General features: G+C 34.5%; 1 protein-coding gene and 1 pseudogene across 2 annotated transcripts in view; one reads left to right on the top strand and one right to left on the bottom strand.

The window, feature by feature from the left end:
• LOC145265480 (uncharacterized) overlaps nt 1-14,486 on the bottom strand; it is a 676,373-nt gene that overhangs the window by 511,650 nt on the left and 150,237 nt on the right. The window lies entirely within an intron of this gene.
• On the top strand, nt 10,869-10,985 carry LOC145265911 (5S ribosomal RNA; annotated as a pseudogene).

Below are 14,486 nucleotides of genomic sequence, written 5' to 3'. Positions count from 1 at the left end.
CCGCGAGAGACACAGTTGAAATGAAACATTTATTCTTTTTAAATGCTTTTAACGTCAGTCAGAGTCATCTAGTCATTATATATATATATATATATATATATATACATACATATATATATATATATATATATATATATATATATATATATATATATATATATATATATTTAAGAGCAAATAGTTAATAAAACATGTTAAAAAACACTTTGGAAAAGAGTTATAAACATATTTAATTTGAAAAAGAAACACTAACTAAGTGGATAGTCCTTAATCCGCGGAGTTTTGAAGAAATACTTTCCTTCTCATCAGAGGGTAGGATTTAGCAAAATGCGGGATCGGATTTTGCTTGCAAAAGTATTTGATGAAACTGCAAGTAAATCAAAGATCTTACTTGATAACAAAAAGTGAAGTAGAGGGAATAGGGCGAAGAAAAAGGTGATTTCACGTTTATATATATATATATATATATATATATATATATATATATATATATATATATATATATACATGAAGTGCCTTGAATAAGTTTCCAGATCTTTTTCGTATTGGCACTTTTATTGAGAGAACGCGCATGAAACTCAAGTATCAGACAATTCTGGAGAAAACGTGTGTAATTGAACGCGTGTTGGAAAATATCAGCAAGAGTGTTCGAAGATATTAGTAGCAGCAGCTGAAAAAAGAGCATATGCAAATGAGAAAGTGTGCGCGAGAAGAAAAAGGGGCGAAAGTGCACTGGGGACCACCCGAAGACTTACCTTTAAGGAGTTGATTATGGGGAGGTTGAAAATGAGAATAAACACTCGCAACCGCCCCATGTTAAGAACGGCTTTCGGAATAAACACCCTTTTTCAGGTTGGACAACCAGTGCACACTGACCGCCTTTCGGTTGTCCCCCAGTTTACTTTCACCAAAAAAGGGACAGAAACAAGATCGGCGTCGAATAAAATGGACGTGTAAAGACGCAGCCGAGAAATAACTGGCTATGGCCGGCGCGAGATCGGAGAGGAAAAGTGTACACCGGGTGAGATGGGTGATGACGAGACACTATTAAGTGATGTCGAAACAATTTTAACGGTAAAAAAAAAACAACTTTTGTTGAGAAAGAAAAAATGTTGACCCGGATTTTTGTTTATTTATTTCTACTCTAGTTTTATTTATTTTTTGTCCATTTGCGACCTAACGGCTGCGTTATAGATTTTAGAAAATATTTTGAATGTTATTAACAATTCCATGAACATTTTTTTCATGCGGTCAGTCATTATTTAGTTTCAAAGTTTGTCTGATAAATCAACTTGTCTGTTCTTTTTCTCTTTGGAAAATTTATACAATTGTTGTACCTGATTTTAATGTTTGCAGAGATTTCATATATTTTTTAAATTTATTGTCTCTCTTCCTTCCTTCTCTCTCTCTCTACTCTTCATCCCTCTCTATCTCTCTATTTCTATTTTCTTATTTCTCTTTCTCACTCCTCTACCTCTTCCCCCCTTTCCTTTCGGATTGTTATTTATTTATTTCCAGTTTTTTTTTTATGAAAGACTTACAGCGTAACGTATTCGCAGAAAAGACTGCAACATCGTATCTATGAGGTTGCAGAGAAGAATGAAAGAGTGTGGTCAATTGAATTGCAGATACGTTTCTCCGCCTTGCGTTTCTACTTTCCAACTAGGGTAGATTCGTTAGTCCAACTATTTCATTCTATCCCCTCTCTTTCTTTTTCTGGTTATATTCCCCTTTTCTTTATGGTTTAATTTTTTTTTAATTTTGGAAAATTGAGGGAAACATTCACAGAAATACTTTTTTCATTCTCCCCTTTTCTCTTTCTACGTTCTTACTTTTTTTCTATGGTCACCTTTTCTTTAATTTCTTTTTTTTTCTTCTCTTTTTTCTTCTTTTTATTTATTGTTTTTTTTTCATATTTTCTTCTTTCTTTCTTTTTTCTCTCTTTCTTTCTTTTTTCTTTCTTTCTTTCTTTCGTTTACTATTTTATCTTTATTTTTCTTTCGTTTACTTAATTATTTCTATGTATCCTATTCCTTTTTTATCTTTCGCCTTTCTTTTCTTTTTTTCCTTCTTCAACTTTTTCTTTATCCCTGACTTCCGGTTTTCTTTTGTTTTATGTTTACTCTATTGTTTTTTTTATATTTCATTATTTTTATACCCCTCTCTTTCTTTCTCTTTTCTTTTTTTATTTTTATTGATTGTATTCTCCCTATCCCTCTCCCCCATTTCACATTTCTCGTTTTTTCGTTTTGTCTCAACTCCTAACTACACCCGCCATCTTTTTTATGGTTTCATAATCTTAAGTGCTATCATGTCTTCTTCTTGAGAAGAGTTCAATGAGTACATTTTACTCAAACATTTCTTCCATCGAAAAAATAATAATTTTAAGTTTTGCTTTTAACCGCGTCTACTTCAAATTCAAATTCCAATTGCTACACACACACACACACACACACACACACACACACACACACACACACACACACACACACACACACACACGAGTGCGCGCACACATACGCGCGCTTACAAAGATACAGGAAAAACACATATACCCATACATATACAAAGAAAGAATTTGGATGCCTTCTAGACACTCTCCTTGTGTATTTAAAGCCTATTTGTACAAGACTTGGTCAGAAGAACCTGGCATGAGAATAATTACCTTCCCCTCTATCAGTAAACCATGACCAAATATTCGAAATAACAAAGTGGAGAATAGAAAATGAATCTTGAGTTTATTTTCAGCAGCCTCGCAACGCGCAATTCCCTTATTTTGCCCTTCAGTCTTTTGGTTCCATTGGCAATGTTCCTGACAAAAAGAGAATAATTGCTGTTTTATGGACTGGAAACTATCCATCTAACTTATATTGTTGGCTGGAAATAGTTTTTTAAAAAAATTTTTTTTACACCAAGTGGCTTTATGCCTTGTCTGGATTGGTTTTCATAAAAAAATTGAAGTTCAAATATAAACCTCTCAACATGGCATATCCATATTGACTTATACGAGGAATAGTGTATATTTTCCAAACCACGTTCCTTCTAGTGACATCACTAAGCTGGATATTTGCCCAGACAAGATGGATCCTTGTATTGGAACCCGGTAATACTAAGAGACTATAAGTAAGATATAAATCAGTTAACTAAGGGAAGGGAAAATTTATTTTTGATCCCTTGACAAAAAGGAGGGTGGACCTGTGAATTCACCCTCGTCGGTTCCTCTGTTCGTCTGTCCGTACTTTTCTCAATAACTACGCCTTGGAATATTTTGAAATTTTGCACAAACATTAAACATGATATGAGTAAAAACGTAACAGAACGGATTTTCCGGGAAAACTCCGGTTGCCCCCCCCCCCGGGGTGCCTTTCGGGTTAAAATGGCTAAAATTGACACTTGTGCGCTTATTAAAAAATTGATGCCTTGGATTTTTATAAAACTTTCTGAAAAGTTGTAACTTACTGATTTATGTATAATTTTGTTTGTCTACACTTCGCGATAACTCTTGGATGTGCCCCAGGGACTGTTTTCGGGCTAATAAAAACACTACATTTTTGGGACTATTTTACCATATTTGTCCAAAGTTTTCTATGTATGTCTATTTAGGAGTTTTGCATGGCACTGAACACAAAATTGCGGACTTTTTGGGGCTAAATGGGGGTGGGAGACAAATGATGGACAGTCATTTCTTTCTTTGCATGGTGCAGAACTCGAATTTACCTACGTTAAGGCTTAAACTGCATCATTTGTTCATTTTCAATAGGATTTGACGTTCCCTGTGGACTTTTGGGGCTGAACGGGGGTGGGGGGTGGGGACAAATGCTGAACTTAGTCATTTTTTAAGCCTCGTTCACTGTGCAATCACGGGGACCATGCATGCTTTACTTGTCTTTACTAACTTAATATTTGAAAAGTTAAGAAGAATTTAACACGCGTATATATATATATGGAACCTCATGATTTGTGAAAACTTTGGTTGAAATAGACAAAACAAACTGAAAAAGTACACATATGAACAACATACGAGCTGCCGAAGTACGTTTCTAGACTTTTTCGTATTGGACCTTTTATTTATAGTACACACATGAAACTTTAGTCCCCTTCGAAGTAATCTCCTTCGGCTGCAATGCACTTGATGTACTGTTCTAACAACTTCTGGGAGCCCCCCCTCGAAAGTGCTCTTTTATAAGCTTGTCAATGCCCCTCGTCACAACCTCTTTCATCTCCACAATTGTCTCATAACGACAGCCTCTAAGATTTTACTGGAGCTTAGTGAATAACCAGAAGTAACAGGGAGTAAGGTCCAGACTATAGAGGGAGTGAGGAACTGTCTTGATGCCATCTTGGCCAAATAGTCTGTGACATGGATGCAGTTGTGGACTGATGCATTCACATAAATCTTCCACATCTCCAGTTCTTTGCGAATAATTGTGTAAACAGTTCCCTCACTGACACCAAACTGTGCACTTATTGTATCTCTAGGCACACAACGAATCATAGAATTCTTTATTTGGCCAATCAACTTTGGTTTATGACTTCCTTACTCCTCCCACACCTCTCATCACCCTTCACAGACTCCCCGCTTTCCTTAAATCTCTTATGCCACTCAAACACTCATGCTCGATTCATGCAAGATGGCCCAAAAGCAGCCTGAAGCATTCCATATATTTCTGTGGCATTTTTTTCCAAGTTCAAAATAGAATTTAATTGCATATCGTTCTTCTAAACTGCCCTCACGTTCAGATTGCATTTTTGAAATTCACCGACTGTAAAAATTAGGCTTTAGTAGGGTGTATTCCAATTCCTGCTGGAGCTGTTTAAACCTGAAACAATAAAAAATTGGCCAGTCATCTCATAAGATGTATAGCAATAACATACTGAATCTTCAAGAGTCTAACGAACATTTTCAAATGCCCGTAAAAAAACGTTTGGAAACTTATTATAGGCACCTGGTATATATATGTTTGGCTGTGGAATTTATTATATACATTCTCTCACATTCTGAAAATCCTATCATAAGTTGCTCGCTTGGTTAGTATTGCTGGATGGCATCGTCCTTTCGAGTTGAAACTCCTACTTGTGAGACGTCGGCTTGGGGTTATTAGCTGGTTGGATGACCGCGTCCCTTGTCGATACGAGGTAGGTTCATTTCACAGTCGGATTTCGGCGCGGTTTGCTTGATCTGTGTTGGTTAATAGAATTCTTGTGTGCAGGGTGTTTACTCAGTTGGTAGAGTGCTTGCCTTGCATGCAAGAGGCTCGGGTTTCGAATCCTGAGTTCGGATGTGTCTAACTGATGAGCCCAAAATGAGGGCGAAACTCGAGTCTTGGACTTCCGGTTCTTTGACTGTCATGGCTCTTGTGAGCTGCGACGTTGTTTGGCTGTGGAATTTATTATATATATATATATAGTCATCCACATACTGTACAGTTTCGCAGCTCATCAATGCGGCTAGACAGGGAACTACCTCAAGCCAGGGTTGAAACCCGATCGTCTGTACGACAGTCAAAGCTCCTAACCACTACGCTATTGGCGGCTGTTGCGTGAATCATGAGTTTAACAATGTTTTGACATCGTACGAACTACCTCTGCTCGATTTGTTTACACAAAGAGCATAGCTTATACGCTAATGGTAATCGTGTATCATTTCTCAATACGCTCAACTCAAGATAAGGAGAATTGCAGTCATCCACATACAGTACTGTTTCGTTGTTTCACAGCTCATCAGTGCGGCTAGACAGGAAACTACCCCAAGCCAGGATTGAAACCTGACCGTTTGTACGACAGTACACTCATACTTTTTTGAAGACACCTTGTACATACAAACTCTCATACAATTACAATTTAGTTACTTAGAAGTATAACAGCAAAAACATGCGTACACATGAACACAAATACATCCATACATATGTACGTACATATACACATACAATCAGACACAAATATAAGCACATTCGCGCACATCAACATACACATATACCTACACAAACACACATACAAATGCATATAAACATATAAATATACGCACACAGTTTTTCTTAATATTCATTGTGTGATGCTGGTATGTCGAAATCTACGATTGGGCAGCTTTTTTTATGCTTATCTCATCTGGTCTCATAGCTTGGGTGTGTTTATCCGTTTATACTTCCTTGTCCTAAGCGGTTTTCAACGTCTTCATTTACTCTAATACTTTCCTGCTTATGACTATATTATTTGTTGGCACTTTAAACAAGAAAATATTGCATAGTTCATATTGAGTTGACACCAAGTAAATGAAATATGATTAGAAGTAATAATGCTTATGAAGGAAACATGGATGATGAAGGTAGCAAGGAAAAAAGATTAAAAAAATCATGTAATCTTTAAATTCAAACTTTCGATCCAATCTAACTAAATACACACACATATACGCACAAACACACACACACGCACATATATATATATGCTTCACTTTTTTGTTATCAAGTAAAATCTTTGACTTACTTGTTGTTTCATCAAATACTTTTGCATGCAAAATCCGATCCCGCATTTTGCTAATTCCAACCCTCTGATGAGAAAGAAAGTATTTCTTCGAAACTCCGCGGATTTAGGACTATCCACTTATTTAGTGTTTCCTTTTCAGATTAAATATGTTTTTAACTCATTTCAAAGTGTTTTTAACATGTTTTATTAACTGTTTGCTCATATATATATATATATATATATATATATATATATATATATATATATATATATATATATATATATTTATACACCGTTAGTTTTTATTTAAGATATCAAAAGATGAAATGTATTTAGGGTCCTAAATTTTGTTTTTCTAAATTTTTTTTTTTTTTGCATATTTTGAATTTATGCAGACAATACATTTTCAGCGTCTTACTTTTTACATGTGTTTTCTTTGATAACGGAAAATGTTTTCCTCATGACCTTAAAAAGCTTATCAGACACGAATGAATATTCGTGCAAAATCGCTGGAGAGTTCCAGATATGTGATGACAAACAGGGAAAAATAATTTAGAGAAGAAAAAGAAGAAAAAGAAGAAAAAAAAGAAAAAAGAGAAAAAGGTTAAATCTGTAACAACAGAAATTTTAATATTACTTTAAGTAATATTAATAGAAACTCATATTCCAAAACAATAAACTTCCAAAGCAATATGTCCGCTATATTAAATTTCAGAAAAATCAGAAATATATTTCCCTGTATGTATTGTTTTTATTATAAATTCTTCTTCTTCTTCTTCTTCTTCTTCTTCTTCTTCTTCTTCTTACTACTACTACTACTACTACTACTACTACTACTACTACTACTACTACTACTACTACTACTACTACCACTACCACTACTACTACTACTACTACTACTAATAATAATAATAATAATAATTATATTACTACTTATATTACTTTAATAATATAATCTCTTGTCGCCATATTAGATTTCAGAAAAAATCAGAAATATATTTTCCAGTATATATTGTTTTTATACTAAATAAGAAATCTGGAAAATATATTTCTGATTTTTTCTGAAATCTAATATGGCGACAAGAGATTATATTATTATAGTAATGTAGGTAGAAGAAGAAGAAGAAGAAGAAGAAGAAGAAGAAGAAATACTAGTTATTTGCTGCAAAATTTGTCGATTTATAGACAATAAGAAATGCATGAAGAGCGAAAATAAAGGAATACATTTTATTGAAGGCCATATTCTCGTATGTCAGAAGTAATATACTCATTCTACCGGAAGTAACAAAGCAATTAAAGCAACATCAGACTGAGCTGGTCTGAATTTTGAATAACAAACAATCAAACAAACAAACCCTTTTTAAATGTAGTATTAATTCGATTCATACATTTTAAAGATAAATTTATGAATAGATAAACTCGTTGTTCAAATATTCTCTTTAATTAAACAAAACAAATAAAATAGTTTAATTCAATAAAAATTTGAAAATAATATCAAATAACAAAAAGAAATTAATTAACAGACGAGGGGTAAATTCAAAATATCGATAGGGTATGATTTTTTTTTACATGGGGATCACCACTTATCAAGGCCCGGAAGCCACTCGTGGATAAGGGTTATTTTGTGTACAATAATCAATGGGATAATATCGTAGTAATAGTTGGTATTGGAGATTTGATAAAGTGTCTTACTTAAGGGGGCGATTAATCAGGAATTTGTTTATGTTGGACTTGAAGACGTCCAAGTTGTAGCCAGGTGGGAAACAGGCAAACGGAAGAGAATTCCACAGGTGTGCACTTCTTAGAAAAAAGCTATGATCATGGAATCTACGTTTTGATTTAGGCACAGATAAAGAGTTGGGGAAATTACTGACAGTAGTTTTAGCTAGACGGCTGTTTATCATGAAGGATGTGCGAGGGGGGACCAGAGGTTGGAGCTCGGACGAGCACTTGCCATGGAAATAACGCTAAAACAAAGACAGGCTCGCAACGTCTCTTCTTTGGGAGAGAGGTTGCAGGGAAGAGAAGAGAGCATCCCCCACTAAGCCATGAAGTCTATTTTGTACTTTGTCAAGGCAGGATAGACTGTTTTTTGAAGCCCCAGCCCAGCTATGGAAGCAGTATTCCATCTTTGAACGTACTTGGCTTTTATAGAGATAGAGAATTGCATCAGTAGTGAGATATCTTCTGGAGCGGTAGAAGGATCCCACCATTTTCCCAGCGGCTCGGGCAACAGACTTGATATACGTGTTCCATTTTAGATCAGGAGTAAAGGTCAAACCCAGGAGCTTGTCAAAACATGAAGCCTCCCCAAGACGAGAGCCATCCATTTCAATTTATGCTAGATTAGGAACAGAGCGTTGTAAAGTTAGGAGCTTGGTTTTAGATGCATTAAAAGTAACCAGCCATATCTTCCCCCACTGAACCACGCGCTCAAGCTCAGAGGAGAGGGAATCAGAGAGAGAGAGAGAGAGAGAGAGAGAGAGAGAGAGAGAGAGAGAGAGAGAGAGAGAGAGAGAGAGAGAGCTTTGTCATTTACAGCCTTTGATTTGTTGCCGTAGATGGTCGTGTCATCAGCATAGATGTCGACGAAGGATTTAAGTATGTGTTTTGGGAGATCATTGATGTAGATCAGGAAGAGAGTTGGCCCCAGGATGGACCCCTGGATGACTCCAGCATTAATACTGTGGGCCTCTGATTGCTGCCCATCAACCACTACTCTTATGAACCTATCAGAGAGAAATGATTTAGTTATTGAGAAAACATTTTCAGTTATACCGTAGCTGGAAATCTTGTGAAGTAGGCCCTTTTGCCAAACATTATCCGTTCCATTGATGATGGTTTGGATAGAACGCACGCATCTGTTCAGGATCCTGTTTGCTATTTGCCAAAACTGGTGGGAACCAAGCCGCTGCTCAGCTACTTTGGATTTGAGGGACTGAGCATATAGCTCTCTTGCATTTTTTATTACTCTTTTACACATGGTTGCTGGCAGTCCTGAAGGCAACTAGTCTCAGTACATCTATTACGTTGGTAGCTATGGAAAAAATGATTTCTGTGCGCAATGGCAGCAGCACATTCTGGCTGGCTGTTAGAATTTTGTTAGAATTTTTTAGATGGTATGAATCGGTCTATGCCTACAATTAACCATTCGAAATGACTTGGAAATTTAATAGTTGTATCCTTTTTCTGTTCTACATATGCTTAAAAATACTTCCATACTATGGACGTCAGACGCGTACAATGCCTGAGATACCCCCTCAGCATTCTCTGGTTAACACGCCTCAGGCGATTAACAATAAATTAAGCTCTTCTCAAAAAGAGAAAGCAAAGCCTAGGAGAGCGTGTCTCCTAGAACTGCACAGGACTAGTAATACACTGCAATCAACAGTGTAAAAGCTATTACAGAAATGGCTGCGGTTTTATTAGTTTTAGTGTTGAGGAAAATACCTTCCGGCTGAGGCCCAAATCCCGTAATTGAGAGCCTTTCCGATGAACTGAGCTGAAGTTATCACGAAAAATGTAGCATTCACCTTTTAATGCCAGTGATCTTTGACCTAGGTTATTCTAAAATTAAATCAGTTCTAAGTTAAACCCTGACCAAGTTTGATCAAGCAAAGTGGTGTCTAGGGTTTGTACAAACACAGTAAGACACCCGACTAACAACATAACCTCCGTCTTGGCGGTACCAAAAAATACATTTTTTTTTTCAATTTTGATAATTTAACATTGTTATGAGGAAATAATTGGTTGAACGTTGGCCTAGTCGTTATTTTCGACCGTGTTTATTGGTTATTGATTATCTCTGAACGATTAAACGATTTTTCCTCCATTTTAAATTTTACGGTTTGTTCATATCTGATAAGAAATTAATGGCTTCTAATTTGAAAAACAGCCATCCCTACCCTAAAAACATCACTTTTTCTATTATTTTTTCTTTCAATTAAGAACCCGTCAACGCTCGATAATGAATTAGAATGAATAAAATGAAATCTTAGAAGAATACCCGTCCCAAGGTGGGTAAAATTAAATACGCGACCAATTGTTTCGCACCATTTAGTGTTTCAACAATGCTACAGGGGAGATAACCAAGCATAATAATAATAATAATAATAATAATAATAATAATAATAATAATGATAATGATTAAACAAAATTCATCCCAAAGCAGCGAAACTGAAGCTAGTCTGCTAGGATACCATATGTACAAATGTAGGCACATTTGGGCATATTGCATTAGTTTGAAAATATATATATATATTTTACAAATTGTCATAAAATTTTTATATTAAACTTTAAACAACTCTTAGAGAACACAACCTTAACGATATATATATATATATATATATATATATATATATATATATATATATATATATATATATATATATATATACACACACACACACACATACGGCATAATCGCGTTGACACGCCGGTTCTCGTCAGATCACCGCAATTAAGCAACGTTGAGCCTGGTTAGTATCAGATGGGTGACCATTTGGGAACTCTAGGCGCTGTATGTGCTCTCCGTTTATCTCGGCATTTGTTTCCAGTCGTCCTGTACTTCACTTGCCACTGATATTTAACAATGTCGTTTAAGGAGAGATGTGGTTAGAGACTGCGCACCTCCTGCCAAAAAATTTCACGCGCAAGCAACCCTTCGTGGGTATCCATAGTCTGTCTAAGACTCAAGGAGCCTGCTATATATATATATATATATATATATATATATATATATATATATATATATATATATATACACACACACAAAGAGTGTGAGAAAGAGAGAGAGAGAGAGAGAGAGAGAGAGAGAGAGAGAGAGGGAGAGTCAAGTTAAAGCTGAAATTTGCAAAGTATTGCATTGCAATTTGGCTTATAAACCAATATCATACATATTTCATTTTAAACTTTAAACAACTCTTACATATCGAATAGGCTCCTATATGGTTGACTATTATGGAAAACTGATCACATATAATGATAGAAGATGTATCGAGACACAGGAATAGGTACGTTGATCTGGCAGAACGGTGGTTCATTAAAATTGTGGGGTCTGCGTTCGCGCCTGGTCCACAAAGTATAGAAATAAAAAAATTAAAAATTAACAAAAAAAGTTTACAAGGGTTTTGATATAGATGTACATAATAATACTTTTATAAGTATGTTTTAACTTAAATAGGGATGGTATAATAAAATTGTGGGGTCTGCGTTCGCGCCTGGCCTCCATAGAATGGAAATAGGCACAAACTTTAATAAATACTTTTCATATCTATCTGCGTAAGTATACTTTGATAATTATGTTTCAGTTTGAAGAAATATGGTATAATAAAATTATGGGGTGTTCGTTTGCGCCTGACTTCCATAGAATGGAAATATGCCACAAAGTTTAACAAGGTTTTTTAATATAGATCCACAGAATATTGTGATCAGTATTTCAGTGTGAACAGGTATGGTATGATAAATTATGGGGTTTATCTATTTTATTTTTATTTTAATCATATTTTGCTTTGGTTTTGATACCCCCAAATTCGAAGCTATCTCTTTACAACCCTTCCTTTTCATAACCTATCATACTTTCATAAACCAGAGTCCATTTTCTGTAGGTTGTTTTTGAACCCAGTCAACGAGGGGTAATTTTGCTAGTATATATATATATATATATATATATATATATATATATATATATATATAGAGAGAGAGAGAGAGAGAGAGAGAGAGAGAGAGAGAGAGAGAGAGAGAGAGAGAGAGAGAGTCAAGTTATAGCTGAAATTTGCAAGGCAGAGAAATAAGTGGAAAGAATGAAAGGAAAAACGTTATTGTATTTACATAAATGCACTTTTTTGTATATAATCTACGTTGGCCAGGACGACTGCAGATAATCCCACCGATATTATTATCATTTTTGGATTAAAGGCTGAAAACCTTTAAGTAGATGCCTTCGCCAGGAAACTGAGAAACACTCGGGAGGTGGAAGTAGCAAAATTAGTTGACGTTAGTACAAGATTAGTAAACAAAAATAATTGAATGCAAATCCGATTGGTATATTGTTCGTTCATGAGGTGTGCAGCTTATGTTTGTCTGTCTCTCGGACTTTTTGTCCGCTTGTCCACCCCCCTCTCTCTGTCTCTCTGTCTAAACAGGTCTTTAGTTACTTGTAACTGGCTGATTGAAACATGCGCATAAATGTGTAGCGACCTATGTAAAATAATAAAAAAGTATATATATATGTGTATATAATGATTGTTTAATAGTGGTTTCGTAGATGTAAATTCAATTAAATTCGCTTTTTATCAAGAAGTTCTCAGTGACAAGCAGAAAATACTTATAGTTTTTTTTTATTTATTAAAAAAATATTGGCTATATATGTGCATGCATGTTTCAGTTGCGATTTTCTTAAAAAAATTCAACACCATCTTACAATGAAACTGAAACTTCTAAAACAGAAATGCTATTAATGCAAATCCCATATGAATATGGAAGAAAACGGGAAATCGAGAGAAAAAGGGACCAGTAAGGTTCGATGAAGAAATAGAGGCACACTCGTAAGATCCAAAGGGAGTTAATTGGCGCTCCTCGTCCCGTTTTCGTTCGTGGCAAACTATATTTCAAAATTTTGAAAATTTGTATTAGTGACTTCTGTTTTGTTCTCTTTCTTAAGCCTTTTCTTCTTTCTCTTTTTCTATTTCATTTTCTATGGGGCCTCAATACCAACTGATATAAATTCCTGAGTTACGATGACCTCAATAACCCAATTACAATTACTAATTAGTCTTGATAAAATATTTTATATTTCATTTATATTTTAATATTTGAAGAAAACTTAAAGAGTTTTTTCTTCTTCGCAGTGACCTATATTCTATTATAATTTTTACATTGTTAATACTTGTCAAAATACAAATTTTATAATATATTAACTGCAATCAAAATTTTTCAGGAAACTTTCCATAACAAACTTTTCGGAGAAATTTCTCGTACACTAGGCTTATGGAAATATTACAGTCTGCAATAGATTTGATCTTATTGCGTTTAATAAATTGTTTCATATTCTTACATTTAAATATTAAAAATCTACAGTTTGATTATACTTTTCTTCATTGCCCTGGATCTTGCCTCTATTTTTCTTTATCAAACTTAACTACACCATGGAATATCCTTTTTTTAATATTGGCTTCTTTTAAGCTTTTCATGAAAGCTTTGTATGTTTTCAATCAACTAAACAGACAAATTTATGGCCGCGTACATTGATTATTTTGTTAAATAAATATTTCTTTGATGAGATGAGCCATTTATTGAAAATCCATAGTTCAAAGAAAAAACTTAAAATTTTTGTATTCCTTGTTGAATAATAAATTTGTTTTAAATTATTTATTTCCAAATTCTCACTGTACTAGTGCTCTATCTTGTATATTTTTTAGTTGACTGGGATTGTCTTTTAAATGTTGATACTAATATTTATATGAACTTTTACAGTATTATACAAGCTGTAATCTAAATGTATTACAAAATTGTAGTTAATCCCAACTCGCATTTAGGTAAAAATGCACTTTCGTATAAATAATTGAATTTACTCCAAAAGTATTGATAACAAAAACAAATAAAAATATCTATATAAAAACGCAATATCTTTAGTAGTCGTGCGAGAGTAGTCGCATAGTAGAGGTTTAGGCTTCTTATCATGGGGTCCAGATTTCGAATCTCGCTAGATTCAGCTATTCTGATGAGTCGTAGACGACGAAACACGTGTCACTGGATAATAATAATAATAATAATAATAATAACAATAATAGTTTAAAAAAATGATAATACATTTAATGGGTACCAAATTGGCCAAAGGGAAAATTCTTCCCAACTCGTATTTAGGTAAAAATGCACTTTCGTATAAATAATTGAATTCAAAAAGTATCACAAATAAAAGCATATATATATATTATGTAATATATCTTTTTTTGGTAATCTCCAAAAATACCGTTAGGGCTTACAACATGGCCGCCAGAAGAGTCACGTGATCCGGTTGATCCAAAACA

This window comes from Euprymna scolopes, chromosome 40 (genome assembly GCF_053919585.1).
Source record: "Euprymna scolopes isolate OS-2025 chromosome 40, ASM5391958v1, whole genome shotgun sequence".
Classification (NCBI taxonomy): Eukaryota; Metazoa; Mollusca; class Cephalopoda; order Sepiida; family Sepiolidae; genus Euprymna; species Euprymna scolopes.
This window is presented reverse-complemented; position numbering and strand designations above follow the sequence as displayed.